The sequence below is a fragment of the Mauremys reevesii genome, linkage group 1 (genome assembly GCF_016161935.1).
Source record: "Mauremys reevesii isolate NIE-2019 linkage group 1, ASM1616193v1, whole genome shotgun sequence".
Lineage (NCBI taxonomy): Eukaryota > Metazoa > Chordata > Testudines > Geoemydidae > Mauremys > Mauremys reevesii.
In genome coordinates, this window is record NC_052623.1 from 225,013,750 (window position 1) to 225,028,526 (window position 14,777).

At 44.5% G+C, this 14,777-nt stretch overlaps 1 protein-coding gene across 3 annotated transcripts in view; it reads left to right on the top strand.

Moving 5' to 3' along the window:
• Positions 1–217: 217 nt before the first annotated feature.
• MFAP5 (microfibril associated protein 5) overlaps positions 218–14,777 on the top strand; it is a 45,007-nt gene continuing 30,447 nt past the window's right edge. Inside the window, exon 1 of one of the 3 annotated variants that reach the window (XM_039520786.1) lies at positions 218–286. The gene's annotated coding sequence lies outside the window, so the exon portion shown is untranslated. Of the gene's footprint in view, positions 291–1,110; positions 1,145–14,777 lie in introns of those variants that run through there. The other 2 variants (XM_039520785.1, XM_039520787.1) reach the window with 2 other exon arrangements.

The window sequence follows — 14,777 nt, forward strand, 5'->3', positions numbered from 1 at the left end:
ACAAACCTGCTTCCACCTACTGGGCTGTGCTTTTTCACATGACAAGCTAGGGTTAGGAGTGTGCCAACTGCACACCAGTATGTATAACAAATCACTGAGGAAACTGTGTGACCCTAGGGAAGGGAGGAGCAAAAGAAATCAGTGGTAGGACTGGAGGGAACGGCAGAGAGAAATTGCAGGGAAGTCTGGAGACAGGAAGGTGAATGGGGAGTCACAGAATTCTGTGCTCTGCAACCCACTGATAGAGATGAATTTATTTGATGCTCCCATGTACATGTGCATATGGGTAGGTATGTCATGTGACTGTGTGTAATTACTTGGTTGGCTAGTGTGAGTATGTGTGACTATGAGTACATCAAAGCAATCTGAGAAGTGTAGATTTTTAGAGCACTTACTAGAGTCAAGCTTTAAACAGAAACCTAGTTTTAACCTTCACTTGCCCTGCTCTAATCAGGTGGTATAGGAGTGCATTTGTCTGTGACTGAATGGATGGGGGTGTGCTAGTGTGCAGGGGTACATGACGTTGAGCATGTCAGTGCATGGGATGTTAGTGTGCATGTGGCTATGTGACTGGGTGTGTTAGTGCGTGGGGGTCCAGTAGAGTATGTGCCAGTATGTTATTGTATAGGAGTGCTCACGAAGGAGTGTGTGTGAGTATATTACAGTGTGAGTATGCGTGCATTAGTCTTGGTTAGTGTGAGTACGTGACTGAATTTCTGTCATTGCATGGTGTGGCAGCGTGTAAGCTGGTTGTTTATGTGCATTGTATTGTGTATGCGCATCTAACGGCTCCATATTTTCCCCTGCAGAAATAGCTGTGTAGCAATTGCATCAGCAGCTCTGCTTTCTGCAGCCGTCACATCACCCAGTGCCAGCCGGCTAGAACCGGCCCCAGCAGCATGGTCTCTGCAGTCAGAGTCAGAATGGCTAAACGCCCGTTTTGCCTTCCCCCTCCCGCTGCTCTCCTCCATCTCTCCTCTGAGCTCAGTGCGTGCTGAACAGGATCACTGAGTTAGCTCACAAAATGCCTACGCGCTACTCAGAGACGCAGACAGGACGGGTGGGGCCGCATCTGGGGGGGACGAGATCGGCTGAAGCAGGGGGGAGAAGGAGGGAGGCGGAGGAGAGAGAGGAGCTGGAAAAGGTGCTGCTAATTTATATCTATTTACATTTTTCTCTTTTTCGTGCCTGTTTCTTTCCCCTCCTGAATTCCAGAGCTGGAGACATTCAATCTGTAGAGCTGGGTGTAGCTTAACTAATGGGCTTGGGGAGGGCATAACCCATCTGTTAAGCATGTGAAGGGCACAAACTCCTAGGAAGGAGAAGAATTGTTTGGTGTAAAATAGAAATAATGGGATGAAACTGAACCCAGGGAAAAGGTCTGTTAGATTGTGGAAAAAGTAGTGCAAGTTCATTTGCTCATGTCATTTAAAACTAGGACCAGTGGCCAAAACCCTGGAGAGTAAATGTAGTCCCGCACTGGTCCCCAGAGGAATGGGCTAGATGGGACATAACAAGACTGTCTGACTATAGCCATTTGAAGGGTCAGGGTGCGGGGCTAGACAGCACACTTTGCTTGGCTGGTAACTTAAAAAGGCCAGAAGCTTGTGATACCATAATTTTGTGTACAGTAGAAGAAGGGAAAGAGATAATCAGAGTTACAAAGAGACACATGGGGATAGAATTGGAGAATCATGTAGATAGATCAACGGTTCTCAAACTATGGGGAGTGCCTCCCAAGGGAGGTGCGAGAATGTGTCAAATTGAGGTGCTAGCAGGGGTCTTTATTTATTTATTTATTTTGGAAGAGCTCTGGCTGTCAGCCCCAGCTGGCTGGGGCGCCTGCAGAAGGGCCATGCATACCCAGGAGGGGAGGTGGGGATAAAGGGAACAGCTGGAGCCCTGCCACCCAGGCTCGAGCTCTCCTTCCCTCTCTCCCCGTCCATCCCTCAATATATTGCAGCTCAAGCTCAGGTTCTCCTTCCCCCTCGTCCCCCCAAATCCCACACAGGAGAGGATGGAGCTCCAGCTGTCAATCCCAGGGTGGCAATAGCAGTGCAGAAGTAAGGGTGGTAATGGGGTGCAAAGTGTGCTGTGAAAAGTGATATTGATGAATATCAATTTTCACATTGCCACCCTTACTTCTGTGCTACTGCCGGCTCAGTGTTGCCTTCAGTATATGTACTTGGGGGGGAGGGCATAAATGACTACAGACACAAAGAAGGAGGACCCAATCACATACATTTGATAACCACTGACATAGATCAATCTCAAGTCCCCTGCTTAACCAGCCTGTAGTTGGTCCCATGAGGAGGAACAGTGTAGATGCTGCTAAAATGACACTGCAGGGAAAGGAAATAATACTAGGGCATTAGAGAGATGGGAGGAATATGGTGGCCTCTGAGAGAAAGTTTAATTTAGGGGGCACAGAAATGGGCTGAGATTGACGGCTGCAGCTTGAGGTGTTCAGCGGCACTTTGAGAGGACTTTTTTGATGAGACCCCAAGATGTAGAAGGTGGACAGTGGGATGGAACTTCTATGTATCCTCTATCATCCACCTTGTCCTTTTCTTTTCAATTTTCTGCATCCCCATCTTTCTCCCTCTTTTTCTGTCTCTCCATGTCTTTCTCCTTTTGTCTCTTTCTCCTGTTCCCTTTCTCTATGATTCTTTCCTTTAGGCCTCTTCCTCCCTTGCATATTTCTGGCCCTCTCTCTTCTCTAATTCCTTCTCTCACTTTCTATTTCTTTCTACTTTTTTCTTTCTCTATTTCTGCCTTGGGAAAGTGCCTTCTTTCGGTCTCTCCCTCTCTTGTTCTTATAATCTATTCTCTTTTCTCTCTTTGACTGTCTTGTTCTGGCCCTCCATCTCTTTCCCACATTGTCCTTCGCTGAATGTTGATGGTATTTCAAGGGTTGGTGGGCATGGTTTGATGCAGGTGCAGAGTGCTGTGTCTTAGGGGCAGGACCGGAAAAGGGATGATAAACATTTGCCCTATGAGCCAAAGAGCTTTATAGAGTATGTTAAAGAGCCCCTGTGGGTTATCCCAGTTCCCATGATATTTTACATCTGGTATGACAGTTGCACTAGATGATGAGTTGGATGGGGGTGAGGGGCTTTTGAGACTAAACTTGTTGTTGCAGGGAGTGATCACTCCATCAGATTTCCTTAAAATTGTCTCCTGGCACTGAGCAAGTGTGGTTATATGTTCAGTGCCCTTTGCCTGCACTAAACAGATGGAGCAGATTGTGAGGACCAGGGGGGTTTCTCTAGGATATTCTATTCCCTGTGGGGGCAGCATTGCACAAGCAGTGATTAGGAGGTTGATTGGGGTGTGGGGTGACTGCTCCCTTTTCTACTGCTGCAGCCAGTGAAGGTATGGAGGAGAAAGGAGATGCTTTGCAGAGTGGACAGAAGTAGGTCACTGCAGCTGGCAGCTGTAGTTGGTGCAGTGTGATGTCGGCAAAGGATGGTGGTGGGAGGGGGGAATGGCCAGAGCGGGGAGTGTGGGAGAAGCATCTGAAACAGAGGAAAGGGAATTGTGTGGGAGTCGCTGGGGGGAGTTGCAGGGGCCGGGCAGCCTCCTACAGGCTGATTGCATGAATACCAGACACACCCTCAATCTCTTAACAGTCCTTCCCCCCACCATCTGCATCTCTCACTGTGTGCCTGTGTGAGATCTTCTCATGTGACTCAGAGAGAAAGAAAGTAGAAGAGATTCGGGGCTTGTTTCTCCGCTGCTTTGAACCTGAGGTTGTCATTTTTATCTGGGCAAAATGATGTGTGTGTGTGTAAGATCTCACATGGTGTAGGCAGTGGAAAATCAAGCCTGAGGGGAAAGAAAGAAATTGATGGAAGGACTGAGAGTAAGATGAAGGGATAGAAAAGGATGGATGAAATAAATGACAGAGAGGCTGAAGAAAGGATGATGAAAGAGATGCAGTGCAAGATATTAAAAGAAGGTGAAAGGAAGCAGCAGGAAAGAAATCTGGACAGCGAGTAAGAAACAGATGGAGAAAATAGAGAAAAGAACAAAGGCAGAAAGGAAAGAAAGGAAGAGAAAAGGGAGGAAGGGAAATGTGCTAGGCAAAAATTATCGATGCTATATTAATTGCAATCGCTGCTGTGTATGTGTGTGCGGGGAGGGAGGAGGGAAAGTGATCTGCTATTTATAAATGCACCCAGCAAAGGGAGTATGTTCTCATTGCCTCTGCCAGAATTCATGAGGGCATAAACTTTTCCAGCCAACTCTTCTCCCACCATCCCCGCCCACTTCAAAGAAAATCAGTAGTTCTGGCCTTAACAGCCCCACAAGATGTTGCAGTCTTGGGAACCCTACCCAAAACTCTTCCAGTGCCCCTCAAGCCTGACCCTTAGCACCCCTTGCTAGTCCAGTCCCACCTCAATCTACCAGTTCCTCCTATGCACCTCACTCTTTACCTGCAGCATCCCCTGTTATTCCATCATGCTTCCCCTTACACCCCCCCACCCCCGCAGCTCTGTTTATGCATCTTGGTTTTAATCTGCAGCACCTCCTGCTATTCCTACACCTGCTCTGCTGATGCATCTTGACTGTGGCCAAAGATCATATTGTAATCTTCCTCTCGAATGCAGTGAAAATATGTTTCAATATACTTTTCAGTTTGGATCACTTGACCTTTTGTATGTTTCTACATTTGTGCCATAGCCCTGCCTGCTATAGTTTCAGAAAGAGAAAGAGAGAGAGAGCTCTAGTACTATTGTGTATTGTTATATGGTTATTGTGCCACATAAGAATGCACTCATTTCTCTTTCTTTCTTTCTCCTGTTGCCCTTGTGGCAGCCCACATCCTCTGCCAGAGCCCATTCTGCCTTGCACGTCTTTTGGCTCCATCTTTCAGAACTCTGCTCTCCAAGCTGCTCAGCCAAAGTCAGAATGGTGCAGTAGTCTGCAGACACACACACCCTCCCAGACATCTCCGCCCCCTCTCCTCTTGTGTTCAGTCGCCACTCTCTCCTTCCTGCCCTGTCGCTAGCAGTGTGACTACTCCTCCCTTCCCTGCAGTGATCCCAGCCCTTACTGCAGTGCAATCCATCACTCCCGGCCAAGGTCTGTGTGCGAGTGGAGGGGGAGATCCTGATTTCAAAAGGGATTGGGGGTTGGCATGGAATGTAACAGTCTCCTTTGCTAAAAAGGGAGAAAGAGCTCTCAGAATACAGACCCTTCTGGAACAGAAACCTCCTGCCCCATTCCTAGATACTTTATTTAGTCAGTCAGTTCCTGTGTTTCTTTGAAAATAATGTCTCTGCCAATATTCCAGTGAAGGTGACAGAAAGGAAACCAAGGAGACAGACAGAAAGCGAGAGAGGTACAAAAAGATACATACAGAAAGAGAAACCATAAGAAAGAGCACAGAAAAGAGAGAAAGGGCTGGGGGGGGGGCACATACAGAGAAGGGAAGAGGAATAGGGGAAGAAAAACAGAGGGAGAGAGGGAGAAGAAAAGACAGGTACAGAAAGAAATGAGAAAAACACAGGAAGAAACAAGAATGAAAGAGAGGGAAGGACACAAGTGACAGAAGGAAAGAGGGCGCTGAAGAGTGATATATAGATAAAAGAGAGGGGAATAGATTGATGAGAGGAGATCATTTGAATTTTTAAGTGTTTTTATTAACAAGCAAAACAAACATATTCTGAAGTGAATGTAACTATTTTCCACAGCCACATTTAGACAGGATTAACACACTTTTTAATTCTGAATGAAGGAACAACTACAGATGAGGATATTATTAGTGGACAATAAAAATGATCTTTTCTACAAAGTGCCCCCTCTCCCTCTCCTCCTCACTCTTGTGAGCTACTGGGGTACTTCAAAGATAGCTGCAGTGATAGATAAAAGAGATGAATTAAAACATCAGTGAAGTCTACATTTAGGCCTTGACTACACTGGGATTGTAGCCACCCGGGGAGCTGCACCAGTGCAAACATCTAATGTAGACATGGTTTATGCTGGTGCAGAAGGATCTGCACTGCTGCAATTTACCTCAGTTTTGAACTGGGATAAATTACACCATAGCAACCCCTTAATGTGTGTGTATATATGTTTTACACCAGTACAGCTCCAGGAAGTGGCAATTCTAAAATATGCTATCATTGAGTAGGAACATTCATGAAATTGGGGGTTGGAGAGGAAGTCCTTCTTCAGGCAGAAGAAGCTCCCAGGAATAAAGGAGGAGGATGCCCTCAAGTAGGGAGCTAGGGAGGAAAGAAAACACTGGCACAACTTCCTTTATCTCACTGGGGGTGGGGGTGGGGGGGGAAATGTGTGTTTGAGCTATGAGAATCTCAAAACGTTTGGCCAAACCTGGAGGCTTTGCATCCTATGTGACAAAGAAGCATGCTTGGTTCAGTGTGTTCACACTCACTTCTAATATGGTATGTGGAGCTGCAGGAGTGAGGAGCTGAATGCATATTGGCTGAACTCTCTCAGCTTCCCTTGTGGGTCCCAGAAGGGTTCTCCAGCCTGTCAGAACTGGTCTTGATAAAGCAGAGGTCCAGGTGGAGAGAGTTCTACATCCTCAAGGCCATCACAATAAAGGCACCGTCACCTGAGAAACAGAAAAGGATCAGGACCAAACTCCCATGAACTTTGAGGATCTGAATTTCATAGCTGTCCCCATCTTTAAACTGGGGTGAACACAAGCCCCGATCTAAGCACCCTAAATTTAGGAGAAGATTGGATCTGACTTTGAACTCTGTAGCTTAGGTCCATCTCTACTGCCAGCATAGGGCACAATAGGGGAATGACTCAAAAGATGGTGTCAGAGCTCAGGTAATCATTGATCCTATAAGAAGCTGTCTGGCTCCCAGGAATATTCCCCTTGCCTGCCCTGACTCAAATTAACACACAGTGTTACATTATTGAAATGATACATTCAAACATGTTACAGCAACTCATTAATTTCTCATTGCTGAGACATAGTAACCAGGCATTAAGTTACAAGTATATGTGAAGGCCAGGGAGCTGCAGAGATAGAATGAAATAAGCTGGCATTGATGGCTTCCCGAATGCATTACAGACTTTATACTCAGAGATCATTCACCCACCCACTGAAAAGCTGTGATCTCTGGGGTGGAAAGCATCATGAGAGTTTGAATTGCCCCGGGGCAGTTGGTTTTGTGTTGCAACCAAAATATTACATGCCTGCATGACAACTTCCCTAGCAACATGTTGTGACGTTAGGGTCAATACTGACTCAGAGGGAAGAGCACCCCTTGCTGAGCCATTTGCACTACTCCTTGACATGTGGAACCCCATCAAACCACACTAAAGCTTTGGGGATCTGAACACCCCTATGACTCAGAGGGGAGAGTTTCCCTGTGGCACAGCACCCCCTAGCATTATATTGGGTCACTGGGGTCAGCACTTTTCCCTCTTGAGTCACCTATATCACTACATGCATCCACCAAGATTAACTTGGAAGTCCCCCAGATCTACTTTGCTGGGGTAAGATGCCTGCAACCAAATAAGAGGAAGAGGGAAGATAGACAGAAATTGAGGGAGATTTTTGAGTTTTCTTGAGGTGATCAGATCTCCTGAAATATCAAGTTTCATGGGGAAGGGCTGTGCAGAAAAATCACAAATTCTTCTTCCCCAAAAACTTCCCAACTAAAGAAATGCAGAACCAGATCACTCGGAAGCGAGGGAGATTTAAAGGAAGAGCCATAAAAAATTTAATTGACTAGGACCCTAGCTCCGAAGGTATATAATGTAATCATAGTGAACTATGATATGTGGAGTGCTGCAGCTCCCTCCAGTGTCCACTAAGTGCAAGGGCACCATCCTCTATACTTTTTTCATTTACATTTGTCCTATTTATAAAATCTTGAATTTCTTCCAAGCATATTCACAATAAATAGCAATACATTCATTGTCACTGAAGGCTAAACCAATGCTAACAAGTATCACAAAGTCATTCTCCATCAACCCCCAAGCCTCCAACTCGCCTGGGTAAGCAAATGAGCCTTGCAACTTGCCTGGAAATTCAAAAACCTCAGGCCCTGTTGGACCAAGTTGGAGGAGAAAGGGAAGGGGGAGGAAACTGAATCCACATTGATGACCCCTCAATAAGAACAGCCTGCCCATAGCTCCCCAGAGGTTTAAAACTGAGGGTTGTTAACCCAAGTGCCATGTCTGATTTCGGCTGTTGTGGAGAACACAATGAGAAGTTTCTGAGTTATAAGAGACTCAAACCACAAAGGGATTTCGAGATCAAAACCAACCACCTTGAATTTTTTATGTGGAGCACAGGTGTAATATGGTCCCTATGGGAAACACGTTCTGTGCCATCTGAAGTTTCTACATGCTTTTCAGGAACTCAATCTGTAGAGCACATTGCAGCGATTCAACCTAGAGAGCAAAGGCATGAATTACTGAAATGAGGTCCAGGTTCAAGAGAAAAAGTTGCCACCTCCTAGACAAGCGCAGGTGGACAAAAGCACTCAGGGACATCACTGCTCTCTTGAGATCTAGAAACAGCCAAGGCTCCAAGAGTCTCTTTTTACCCGTGTGGCAGGTATCACCTCCACTATTTCTCTTTGTTGCTTCATCACCTTATTGGCATCTCCTCCTTCTTGTATGGATTGAGTTGATGGTAACTAGCCCTCATCTAAATCCCAGTCTTGGCCATACATAAAGAATTGCATTGGCTGGCTGCAATGGAACAGATTGATAGCAGTGTAGCCCAGAATGCTTCACTAGCTCCCCTATAGACTGCAGGACTCCTGTAATTCCTTCCACCTTCTGCCCTCCTTCCACTGACCCCTGGGACCAGTTGTCCCCTTCCCAGCTCTTTGAAGGGCCGGAAGTGGGAAGGACCAGCTAGCCACTGACTTAATTTTTCATCTCCAGTGGGAGCTTGTCCGAAGGGTCTCTAAGGGCGGGAAGTGCTGGCTCACCCACTGCAGCAGTTCTGCACCAGTAGGGGCAGGTAGCGTCCCACCAGGCCTGGTGTGTTAACTAGGCCACATTGAGGATTTCTCTAGCACTTGTACACTATGAATTATTAGGTTAGCATGTATTTTCTAGAGAACCACTGAGGGTGACCTAGTTACAACTCTATGTCTCATGGGGCACTGCCTTCCCCTACAAGGTTTCCATCGCTTGCTGCCTTATTAGTGAGGGACCTTGGGCTACTTCCTGCCCTTCCTTCCTTGGGATTGGCTGCAGGACTGTGACTATGCCTGGCAGCTCCTTTGAACCAGGGAGATGGGGGATGATTGGCAGCCAATGCCTCCCAAGATCCAAAGGAAGGAGCTGTGAGGTACAGGAGGCAGTAGTAGGGGAAGGAGGTCACTGAGCACCATCTCCAAGTGAGCAACAATAAATAGGGAGGCCTCAGGCCCTGTTAGGGGAAGAGGTAGGGAAGCTGGCCAGCTGAGAGTGGAGAGGATTTTCCAGTGGGGGGAGGGAGAGGTCATGACTTTGTTCCATCAGGCTCACAAAACATATTGAAACTTTTAAGGCAAGGCTGTTTAAGTGCATTCAAGTTGTGATATGAATGGTCACACAACTCTTTCTTTCTTTCTTTCTTTCTTTCTTTCTTTCTTTCTTTCTTTCTTTCTTTCTTTCTTTCTTTCCCTTCCCCATCTCCCTAATAGCAGACAAAATGGCAAATGCAATGCAGAAATTGCTCCTCATTCCTCCTGTACATTCTGATTCTTGCTGTCTCTTCCCACCACACACAGTCAGTTCCCTAGAGTGAGCCCCCTCCCATAACCCATTTTGCCAAAGCAGCTATTGAAGGGAGGATGCTTAGCTTTCTGGCTCCTGGCTCATGGACACAGGGTGATGTCATCACTCTCTCTGCCAGCTGATTCGCTGGCTGCCAGGCACTCCATCTGTCAGCTTTCCATGAAAATCATGCATCTTAGTTCTTGTCTTTTTCTCTCCTCTCCTTTGTTTAGCTGATCCTGCTTTCTCTGTTCCTGGGACCTTTTTGTGCTCTCTTCTTGAAACACATATGTGGCCATCTAGGATTTCACGGTTGTCACCTTGCCCCACTCTTTGGCCACTTGGAACATCACAGCAGCAGCAGAGATGGAACTGCATTCCTCCTGCTCCAAAAGCACAGGAACTGACCACTTAAGCTAAAGGAGACTCTCCATTAGCTGTTACCAGTATAGGGTGTATGACACAAAGTGCAAGAGTCCTGTTTTCAATAGAGGTCAATGGTACTTGTATAAGGCATCTGATTTTAGGTTTTAACAGATAAACATTGGTAATCCCCAACCAAAAATTTATAAATTGGTGTTTACTTAATAAACACTGGAAATGGTTACTCAGTTCATGTTGACTTCACCCTTTTCCCAGTGTAATTTGTGTATAAAGATGAAATCCCTGCTCCCTGGCTTGTTCTGAGGCTTGTCTACATGGAGCAATAATGCAGACTATTCAGAGATCTGATTTCTAAAATGCACTAACATGTTGCACATTAGTTGGGCTGTATAGACCCTTCTTGGTGCACACTAAAAGTTCCTAGTGTGCTCTAATGTAGTGCTATTTCAAACAATATTATGTGTATATACAAAGTGAGAGTTCAGAAAACCCCTGATTTTTGGACAGCTATATAGAACTAAAAAATACCTACAAAATAAACCCCAAAAATGAACTTAAGAAACCCCCCAAAGCAGAAGCCCTATGTATGTACATCTAGCCGGTTTATTACAATTTATATGATTTCCCTACTCATTGCTCTTGTGCTAAATTATGTTCTTTGAATGATCCTGAATTCCTCATAGATTCATCACTTGTTACAGCACAGTGATGGAGCCAGGACTCAGAACCAGGATATATATCTGGAATTCTAAAGTCCTGTGGGATATCAGTGGAAAATAAACTTTGAATATAATTCCTTCTCAAACTGTAACAAATTACATTAAAGAATGATACACTCAGGTCCCCAAATATTTCTGGAAATGGAAACAAGTGTTACATTTGGGGATATTCAGGGATGGAGAGAAAGGAGAAAGAAAAAAGAGGGAGATATATGAAAAAATCATGCCTAGAAAGAGTTACAGAGGGAAGGAGCGAGAAATGTAGTCAGAAAAAGATACAATGGGAGATTAATAGAGGAGGTAGATTGTGGGGGGAGGGGGGGAGACTTTTAAAACACTTTTAGTAATATCAGTGCAGAAACACAGCAAAAACAAAAATACAAATTCAAAAACAGTTGCCAACCCCTGAACAGTACAAAGTGCAATTCCAATAGTCTAACACTGAATAAATTGATCCAAATAGCTTATAAGTGTATAATAGCTAAACTCCAGAAGAAGGCGTAAAACCACTAAAAAACTAAAAAAAAAAATCTAAAAAAATCTAAAAAAACCCATCAGCAATCCCAGTATCAAATAATTTACATCTACTTTTTAAAATGACCATCTTTGCTTGACCCAAAATAAACTTTGCAAGGCATATCACAGATCTATTTGTGAACCTAAACTTAACAGTCAAAATAAATACAGTAGGAGAAAAATCAAGAACAATAACCACAAAATACCCTGAAGTAAAACAAATAATGGCTGTAACCTGGAACAAATAAGAAATGTATGAAAAATAATCTCCTCTTTGTGTCAGAAAGGACGTGACATGGACACCTATGGAGTCAAAAGCTGCACAAATACATTCATGGCACTAGCCTCATGAAGAATTCTCCATTGGAGATCACCTATCCTCTTTGCGATTAGAGGCTTGTTTACAGTTCACCAGGATGGATGGGTGGAGTCCACCACCAGAAATTGTTTTCCCCATACTGTATCGGGATCATTAACAAGCATTCAAAAATGATGTATCTTTACCACAAGCATAAACAGTGACTTATGACTAAGATGTTATAAATAAGTTCAGAAGACCCATTGAAGGCAAGCAAGCTGCTAGGCTTGTCAACATCCCAATCCACAGCAGGATCAACAGGCAGGAAAATAGAAGCATTAGTATAATCAGGAATGTTTCCCTCAAGGAGGCAACTGTCCAGACTGGCAATATTGCCCCTAGGAAGAGCTGATTCCACCTCTTGATAAAAACCAAGAAACCCAGCAAACGGAATGAAAACCAGGCTTGACAGCCAACATATCAACTGAGACCCACGTAAAATGGTAAAGTAATTAAATTAACTAGTTTTGTTACACGTGCTACAATAAGGGAAGAGACAAGACTCCTAGAAACAAGACTAGGAATGTGCATGGCAGGGTTATAAACAAGGAATTCAGCAGACAGTCCTGGGAACTCCAGCTGCCTGTCCTGTTACCGCAGCTTAAAAAAATCTCCAAAAACGGGGTAACACCTCTAAATTGAGGCTCCCAAGGTTCAAAAAAATGTTCCTGATCAGAATCCAAACCCCCTACAGACCAAAGAAAAGCAAAGGCCAGTTGCTTCCAAGAAACAGGCTTATCCCCAAACAACAGCTGTTACAGAGACTGTAACTGAAAAGTAGTGACTCTGCTCAAAGGATCAATGAGACCCCTTAACCCCATTGCACAACAGGCAGATACAAAACACTCTGCCTCAGCCAATGATGGCCATCCCAGCAAAAGTCCAAATGAATCTTCTGAGCTTTTTCTTAAAAGAGTGGAAGGGGATCCAAAACAATACATTTGTGCCACAACCTAGAGGCAGTTAAATTATTAATGACTAACATCTGCCCTCAGAAGGAAAGTTGAGGCAAACACCATTTCCACTTTTGCAAGTTCCTCTCCAATTTTTTCATAACTCCCTGCCATTTCCAACTCAAAATATCGTCAAGTCCCAGCAAAATATCCAATGCATTAAAGCCAGTTTGGCTCCACAGTAGTGCCCCCAGCAAAATTGGAAGGTTGGAGATTATCTAAATCCCCACCAGCAATGTGTCACTCTTCCAATTTATGTGAGCTAAGGAAGCCTGCTCAAAAAAATGCTGACATTCAGTCAAAACCTGGAGATCACAATTACAAGTAATAAATACAATCACATTGTCAGCATGTGTGGAGACTTGCACCAGAAAACAAGCTGGAACAAGGAGAGAAAGGCCAGAAAGGTGCTATTGCAACATGCATAATTCACAGCAAAGCTCCTAATCCCCACAGGATCTGAAAGCACTTGGCCCAACAGTGTCTGAAAGCGGGCAATAATCTTCTGCTCTTCATGTTTCTTTTCCAGGCCAAAGAAAAACTGAGTAGGTGCATCCATTTGAGAAAGGCCCTGAAATTGGGCCCTGACCAGTATACCTGGAACTTTGCTATCCAACAAGTTCTGCAAGAGCAGTTTTTTATATTTCAAGCTCTCAGACTATTCAGCGTCATTACTGCCATGAAAGGCTTTTTCAGGTTCCACAATCCCCAACTCTAACTCCTCTATACTCCAGCAGAGGCCCAGGGTTGTCTGCTGTGTGCATTGCTGATAAAAAACATTTAATATTAATTTTATCCATCTCCCTCCATTGCCTCCAGGAGGGGAAAACATCCTTTGAGGCAACCCAGACTCCCCAAAAGTAACTGAAAGAGTCCCAAAAGTGAACATATTGTAGAAGGTGAGTGTTAAAATGCCAGTATGGACGATGATCTTGCATAGAAGGAAGAGACAACACAAATAAAATGAAACCATAATCTGAAATCCAAGAAGGGACAATGCAACTAGAAAACAAACAAGACCAATGATGAGTAAAAACATAAAAAGGATCCAAATGGGCCATAGAGAAAGAGCTGGCACTAGCACTCAACCATGTGTACAGCGGTGCATTAGGGTGAAAATGTTGCCACATAACAGTCATGTCAGAAGCCTGTTAAAGAGTTGCAAGTCACTGAGCAGACAGAGGATGAGGTTCCAAATGATTCCTATTCAATCTCTCATTAAGAGTACAATTACAATCACCCCCCAAAATTAAAATCGCATTTGTCAATCAGTTTGTCAAAAGAGCACCTATGCTCTGAGGAGCTAAAAAACAAAAATAAACCACACCCTGTCTTTCTCTATAGTAGAAGCATAGACATTAATAAAAAAAAAGAGATGATATTGCTCAAAAGTAGCTCAAACTGTCAATATATGGCCTGGAACAGCTTCCTGCACAACCACCAATCAGGCTTCATGTTGTCCACAGAGAGACAGGCAGTCCCTGTACCTGCAGTGAAACCATGACCCAGAAAAAACATCCCCTCTCCAATCAGCAAGCCAATCAGTTTGGTTGCCAGCCTCTGTGTGGGTCTCTTGAAAAAATAAAAATGTCCACCTTTTTCTGGGGCAGACACTCAGAAAGAGCCATACTTTTTTAATGTCCCTCCACCCATTCACATTTAGAGAGCCATATACAAATTTATCCATCAGACCAGTACTCATTAGAAAAAATAAAAGAAGGCAGAAACAGAAAACCCCTCCTCCCTCCTAAATCTCAAACAAAACCACCACATTCTCCTATATCCATTAATCCCCAACATTTCCGCTGGTCAAAGAGACACACACTTTGATCATCAGGTTTTTTCAATCTGTAGCACTTCTGTTTGTCAAACTCAGACACAGAGACACGTCTCATAGTATACTGAGAAGACAACACAACAAGACTAAGCTCAGGAAACCAATCTGACAGCTCTACTCCACATTTCCCCTTAGCCACTGCCAGAAACCTACCAATAGCATCCAGAGTATGTCTCCTGTCAGGCATTCAGGGCCCAGGAATCTGAGGTTATCATTCCCCACATTCTCAGGCTCAGAGTCACTGCTGACCTCAAGGGTTTGGGGGGAACCTCAGAGAAACTGGAGGGATAGGGCTGCTG